This window comes from Episyrphus balteatus (genome assembly GCF_945859705.1).
Source record: "Episyrphus balteatus chromosome X unlocalized genomic scaffold, idEpiBalt1.1 SUPER_X_unloc_1, whole genome shotgun sequence".
Lineage (NCBI taxonomy): Eukaryota > Metazoa > Arthropoda > Insecta > Diptera > Syrphidae > Episyrphus > Episyrphus balteatus.
The window spans coordinates 180,001-187,500 of record NW_026605125.1 but is presented as its reverse complement, the minus strand read 5'-3'; the positions used below and the strand labels follow the sequence as shown (position 1 = coordinate 187,500).

The following is a 7,500-nucleotide window of genomic DNA, read 5'->3' as shown; positions in this document are numbered from 1 at the left end:
CGATATCTCTCGACGGCTTCTTTATGGTCGTTCCTGTTGCCAGGATGAGCAAAAAGCCCATTTTTAATAACAAACGGATACTCAACAGGTTACGGAATTGGAACCGTATTCCCTTTCGTTCAAAATTTATCAAGTGTTTTAAATATTTATTTTTGTATTTTTTATTTCATATAATAATAATATATATTTTTGTATTTTTAATTTTTTATTTTAATATTTTTTTTTATATACTTTTGTATATTTTTTTTATTTATATTTGCTCATATATTTTTTTTTATATTTTTTTTTTTTTTTTTTTAATAACATAATATATATATTTTTGTAATTTATTAAAATGTTTTTTTAATTTTTATTTTTTATTTTTTATAACTTGAAAATTTTCAGCTTTCGCCTTGAACTTAGGACCGACTAACTCGTGATCAACCACTGTTCACACGAAACCCTTCTCCACTTCAGTCCTCCAAGGTCTCATTCGATTATTTGCTACTACCACCAAGATCTGTACCAATAGCGGCTCCATGCAGGCTTACGCCAAACACTTCTAAGCACACCATTGTACCCTCCTACTCACTAAAGTTTCAAAATTTAAATTCAATCAGATCGAAAATAAACCATCTACTTTAGCGATAATGTATAGGTATACAACTTAAGCGCCATCCATTTTAAGGGCTAGTTGCTTCGGCAGGTGAGTTGTTACACACTCCTTAGCGGATTCCGACTTCCATGGCCACCGTCCTGCTGTTTTAAGCAACCAACGCCTTTCATGGTATCTGCATGAGTTGTTAATTTTGGCACCTTAACATTATGTTTGGTTCATCCCACAGCGCCAGTTCTGCTTACCAAAAGTGGCCCACTGGGCACAATATATCACAACCAAAACCTTCATATCAAGAAAGGCTAGGTTCTTACCCATTTAAAGTTTGAGAATAGGTTAAGATCGTTTCGACCCTAAGGCCTCTAATCATTCGCTTTACCAGATAAGATTATTTTATATAATTTTTAATTGCACCAGCTATCCTGAGGGAAACTTCGGAGGGAACCAGCTACTAGATGGTTCGATTAGTCTTTCGCCCCTATACTCAATTCTGACAATCGATTTGCACGTCAGAACTGTTTCGGTCTTCCATCAGGGTTTCCCCTGACTTCAACCTGATCAAGTATAGTTCACCATCTTTCGGGTCACAGCATATATGCTCAAGGTACGCTCTAGTTAGAGGCATAAATAATATAAATATCATTATGCATAACTGTATAGAACGCCCCGGGATTGAATAAATAATTCATAACAAATTATAAACTAATCCCATTAAATTAAGTTAAGTTAATTATGCCATTGGGTTTTATTAAAAATACCCAATGACTTGCACATATGTTAGACTCCTTGGTCCGTGTTTCAAGACGGGTCCCGAAGGTATCCTGAATCTATCGCATTGTTAATCATAAAAGTGCATACAATATAAATAAACAAATCAATAGATCTATTTACCATTGTAAAATTCCGAAAAATTTAAGCACAATATATAATTATATCTGTCAATGATTTATCAAATCCAAAACATTTATTTTATGTTGAAAATCCGAAGATAAACAATTTGAATAAACTTAAGTAATGGATCTTATGATAAATATTTATTACATTAACAGATTACAATGTCCTTATATGGAAAAATTGCACACTATTGTTAAAATATTTTTTATATATTTTTATATTAGTATTGAATTTTCCATAATGGATATTCAGGTTCATCGGGCTTAACCTCTAAGCAGTTTCACGTACTATTTAACTCTCTATTCAGAGTTCTTTTCAACTTTCCCTCACGGTACTTGTTTACTATCGGTCTCATGGTTATATTTAGTTTTAGATGGAGTTTACCACCCACTTAGTGCTGCACTATCAAGCAACACGACTCTTTGGAAACACCTTCTAGTAATCATTAACGTTATACGGGCCTGGCACCCTCTATGGGTAAATGGCCTCATTTAAGAAGGACTTAAATCGTTAATTTCTCATACTAGATTATAGATGTTCCATACACTGCATCCCATATTTGCCATAAAGACAAAATGGCTTAGTGCTGAACTGATTTCTTTTCGCTCGCCGCTACTAAGAAAATCCTTGTTAGTTTCTTTTCCTTCCCTCATTAATATGCTTAAATTCGGGGAGTTATCTCATATGAGTTGAGGTTGCTTAACACTTTTTATTTGCTTAATAATTTTATATACTCAATTCAAAATATTTTTTATATATCGATCATTTCAGCCATTTTATCAATTCAAGTAGAATGCCTCAATTGCCAAATTATATTATGACAACGATCTGCAATGTTAGAAATTTTTATATACTAACATCCTCTAAAAAATAGATAAAACGAACTTACTGTCGCTCGATATTATTTTGAGGTATATATTATATTTTAATATTATGAATTTTTACAAATCCAATAATATAACATGCGCATTTGATAAATCAAAAGCAGCTTATTTAGCATAGTATCACAACCCTCAACCATATGTAGTCCAAGCAGCACTTCAAAATTAATTAAAGTACATAACAGCATGGACTGCTATATGCGTTCAAAATGTCGATGTTCATGTGTCCTGCAGTTCACACGATGACGCACAGTTTGCTGCGTTCTTCATCGACCCATGAACCAAGTGATCCACCGCTTAGAGTATTATTATTTTTTTATTTTATATTTAGTCAATTTTTTTTTTTAAGAAATAAAAATTTATTTCTTTTTATATTTTATGTATTTTTTTTATGTTGCGAATGTCCAATTCCAAAGAATCGTTAACTTATAAATTTCTTTTAAAGAAATCTAAGTACAACATTTTTATACATTTTTATTTTTATATATATATATCGTTACAACTTATGCTATGCGTTTTAGCCGGATAGTACCGGGATATTGTCCAAGTACGACACCTTTAGGGGTTAATTCGTCGCAACGTATACACGCCACGCCGAAGGGCGGGTTTTTACACCCAGGAGGATATTACCCCGAAGGGTACGACACCTTTGTTTTTTCGACTTTTGCTCTAGCAAGTTTGTTTATGCATATATATATTTTCATAAGCGTCACTATTTCGATGACGATGACAATTGGCTACCATTTAAATATTTTGTTCATATTTTTTTTTGAAAAAAAAAGACCGAATGCATTACTTATAGTAATACACCCAGTCTAATTTGTTTTTGTATTTTGGTTATAACGTCACTATTTAGATGACAACACCATTTGGCTACGATTTAAATATTTTGTTCATATTTTTTTTTGAAAAAAAAAGACTGAATGCATTACATATAGTAACACACCCAGTCTAATTTGTTTTTGTATATTGGCTAAAAACGTCACTATTTAGATGACGACACCATTTGGCTACCATTTAAATATTTTGTTCATATTTTTTTTTTGAAAAAAAAAGACTGAATGCATTACTTATAGTAACACACCCAGTCTATTTTGTATTTGTTTTTTTTTTATTATATATATATCGTTACAACTTATGCTATGCGTTTTAGCCGGATAGTACCGGGATATTGTCCAAGTACGACACCTTTAGGGGTTAATTCGTCGCAACGTATACACGCCACGCCGAAGGGCGGGTTTTTACACCCAGGAGGATATTACCCCGAAGGGTACGACACCTTTGTTGTTCGACTTTTGCTATAGCAAGTTTGTTTATTCATATATATATTTTCATAAGCGTCACTATTTCGATGACGATGACAATTGGCTACCGTTTAAATACTTTGTTCTTAATTTTTTTTAAAAAAAAAAGACTGAATGCATTACTTATAGTAACACACCCAGTCTAATTTGTATTTGTATTTTTACTTCTTTTGAAGTATTCTTTTTTGTATTTGTTTATATATTTATTGTATATTTTATACATTTTGTACCATAATTGTACATTTTTATTTTTATATTTTATTTTTCTTTTTTATATATATTAAATATATATAAATTTTATTTTATTGGAAAAATCACGTTAATGATCCTTCCGCAGGTTCACCTACGGAAACCTTGTTACGACTTTTACTTCCTCTAAACCATCAAGTTTGGTCAACTTCTGCGAAACAACCGTAACACGTTAGCGTCACAGTGATCACGTCCGGAGACCTCACTAAATAATTCAATCGGTAGTAGCGACGGGCGGTGTGTACAAAGGGCAGGGACTTAATCAATACGAGTTAATGACTCGCACTTACTAGGAATTCCAAGTTCATGTGAACAGTTTCAGTTCACAATCCCAAGCATGAAAGTGGTTCAGCGGTTTACCCGGACCTCTCGGTCTAGGAAATACACGTTGATACTTTCATTGTAGCGCGCGTGCAGCCCAGGACATCTAAGGGCATTCCAGACCTGTTATTGCTCAATCTCATTATTGCTAGACGCAATTTGTCCATTTAAGAAGCTAGTGTCCTTATAATGGGACAAACAAACAGGTACGACTCCACTAACATAAACACATTCAAACACAATTATATTTTACTATATTCATGAATGAAGGCTATGAAAGCTTCAACATCATAATCCTGAAAGCATCTATTTAATATATTTGAGTCTCGTTCGTTATCGGAATTAACCAGACAAATCACTCCACGAACTAAGAACGGCCATGCACCACCACCCATAGATTCGAGAAAGAGCTATCAATCTGTCTTACACGCTTATGTTCGGACCTGGTAAGTTTTCCCGTGTTGAGTCAAATTAAGCCGCAGGCTCCACTCCTGGTGGTGCCCTTCCGTCAATTCCTTTAAGTTTCAGCTTTGCAACCATACTTCCCCCGGAGCCCAAAAGCTTTGGTTTCCCGGGAAGCGACTGAGAGAGCCATAGAAGTAGCTACACCCAATTGCTAGCTGGCATCGTTTATGGTTAGAACTAGGGCGGTATCTGATCGCCTTCGAACCTCTAACTTTCGTTCTTGATTAATGAAAACATCTTTGGCAAATGCTTTCGCTTAAGTTAGTCTTACGACGGTCCAAGAATTTCACCTCTCGCGTCGTAATACTAATGCCCCCAATCTGCTTCTATTAATCATTACCTCTTGATCTAAAAACCAATGAAAGTAGATCAGAAGTCTTATTTCATTATTCCATGCACAAAATATTCAGGCATTTGGAGCCTGCTTTAAGCACTCTAATTTGTTCAAAGTAATTGTAACGGCCCACAACAGCACTCGATGAAGAGCACTGAAGCAGGTTTTAATAGGAGGAATACATAATGGTACATAAGTATCATAAATGTATAAGAACTCCACCGATAATACGCTTGCATACATAAGGTAATGTACAATCCACAATTGTAGTTGTACTACCCGTATGAAGCACAAATTCAACTACGAACGTTTTAACCGCAACAACTTTAATATACGCTATTGGAGCTGGAATTACCGCGGCTGCTGGCACCAGACTTGCCCTCCAATTGGTCCTTGTTAAAGGATTTAAAGTGTACTCATTCCAATTACAGGGCCTCGGATATGAGTCCTGTATTGTTATTTTTCGTCACTACCTCCCCGAACTGGGAGTGGGTAATTTACGCGCCTGCTGCCTTCCTTAGATGTGGTAGCCGTTTCTCAGGCTCCCTCTCCGGAATCGAACCCTGATTCCCCGTTACCCGTAGCAACCATGGTAGTCCTAGATACTACCATCAATAGTTGATAGGGCAGACATTTGAAAGATCTGTCGTCGGTACTAGACCATACGATCGGCAAATTATCTAGAGTTCAACCATTATAACGATTTCCGAAGAAATCGCTTGGTTTTAGCCTAATAAAAGCACACGTTCCAAAAGGTCCGTGTTTATATTGCATGTATTAGCTCTAGAATTACCACAGTTATCCAAGTAACTGTTAACGATCTAATAAACCATAACTGATATAATGAGCCTTTTGCGGTTTCACTTTTAATTCGTGTGTACTTAGACATGCATGGCTTAATCTTTGAGACAAGCATATAACTACTGGCAGGATCAACCAGAATAATGTTATAATATTTTATTTTTAATATTATTTGAAATTTTGAAAAATAACATCAATCTCCTCTCAATAAATCCAATGATAAAGTTTTTATTTTTTTTTTTTTTATTTATTTATATTTATACATACTTTTTGTTTTATATCCTCCCTAATAGGGATAATTATTATTTTATTTTTTTTACCAACACAATTTTTATTTGTATATATTTTTTGGTAAATTTATTTTTATTTTTATTTATTTGTATGTATTTTGTATGGGTATTTTGTATGGGTATTTTGTATTTTTACTTTTATCTGGAAAATGAGGGAAAATGCATTTCACAAAGGTTTCATATAACAACTATTTTTATTTTAACAAAGAGAACTCCTACCGTATGGTGAACTCTGATATTGTTAAATTTTAGTGTAGCACCTTTCACAAATACATATCAATGATTATTTTCAAATTTCTAATATTTTCTTTTACTTCAATATATTGAAGTGTTTTTGGAATATTTTTATAAAATAAACCATTTATTTATGATATAGAATTAATAATTCTTTTTAATAATTTTTCTTTATGAACATTTTTATGTTCAACAAATAATCCCAATTGGAAATTAATATTTATTATTTTTTTTTCGACATTACTTTACTTAAAGTATTTTTTTTTGACATCTTTGCCACAAAGCCAGTGTTCTTAGCCACAACGCCGTGGTACCACTTTTGGTGAAAACGAGGTGCGAGTCCCCGCCCAATCATAATACCACATTACCAGTAAGTTAATTCGTTGCAACTTAAAAAGCCACATCGAAAGAGGTTTACATACATGTTTCCTTAACATCAAAATATGCGCCCCCTTTGGTAGTTTGAGTTTTTTTCACAACAAAGTGGAGGTAAATAACATGACCAAACTAATAACTTCATATTTTCCTCTTTTTGGATCGAAAATGCTCGATTCCGTAAAATAGATTTGAAACATACTTGGATACATTCGGTTCGGCGAATTTTCACAAAAAAAGTTGACCCTTTTTTTGGGACTTAGTGCAATTTTTGAAAAATTTTGTATGGGAAAAAGTCAACTTTTTCCAGAAATCCGAAAAAAGGCCCAAAAACGCACTTGGTTGCGGTCGAGTTTTACTAGGGTAGGAAAAACCACTTGCAACCAAGTGTTCGACTTAGAAAAATTTTGGACATAAAATTTTTGGAAAAAAATTTTCTACTTAATAAATCGGAAAAATGGCCCAAAAACGCACTTGGTTGCGGTCGAGTTTTACTAGGGTGGTAAAAGTCAATTTTCAATGTTGAAAATTTTTTTCGACTTTTTTATATAATATATGTTATTCAGAACAACTAAATCGACTGAGTAAATGGCCCAAAAACGCACTTGGTTGCGATCGAGTTTTACTAGGGTGGTAAAACTCAATTTTCAATGTTGAAAATTTTTTTCGACTTAGAAAAATTTTGGACATAAAATTTTTGGAAAAAAATAAATCGGAAAAATGGCCCAAAAATGCACTTGATTGCGGTCGAGTTTTA

The 7,500-nt window shown here is 33.6% G+C and overlaps 3 non-coding genes across 3 annotated transcripts in view; all 3 read right to left on the bottom strand.

Moving 5' to 3' along the window:
- LOC129920789 (large subunit ribosomal RNA) overlaps positions 1 to 2,187 on the bottom strand; it is a 4,148-nt gene extending 1,961 nt beyond the window's left edge. The window contains exon 1 of the ribosomal RNA XR_008773344.1: positions 1 to 2,187. This exon is cut by the window's left edge and continues 1,961 nt beyond it. This is a non-coding gene — a ribosomal RNA (large subunit ribosomal RNA).
- Positions 2,188 to 2,496: 309 nt separating this feature from the next.
- Positions 2,497 to 2,675, bottom strand: LOC129920854 (5.8S ribosomal RNA). Its single transcript, XR_008773390.1, has one exon. It is a non-coding gene; the product is annotated as a 5.8S ribosomal RNA (ribosomal RNA).
- Positions 2,676 to 3,994: 1,319 nt separating this feature from the next.
- Positions 3,995 to 5,986, bottom strand: LOC129920753 (small subunit ribosomal RNA). The gene has a single exon (XR_008773309.1). It is a non-coding gene; the product is annotated as a small subunit ribosomal RNA (ribosomal RNA).
- Between the last annotated feature and the right edge of the window lie 1,514 nt (positions 5,987 to 7,500).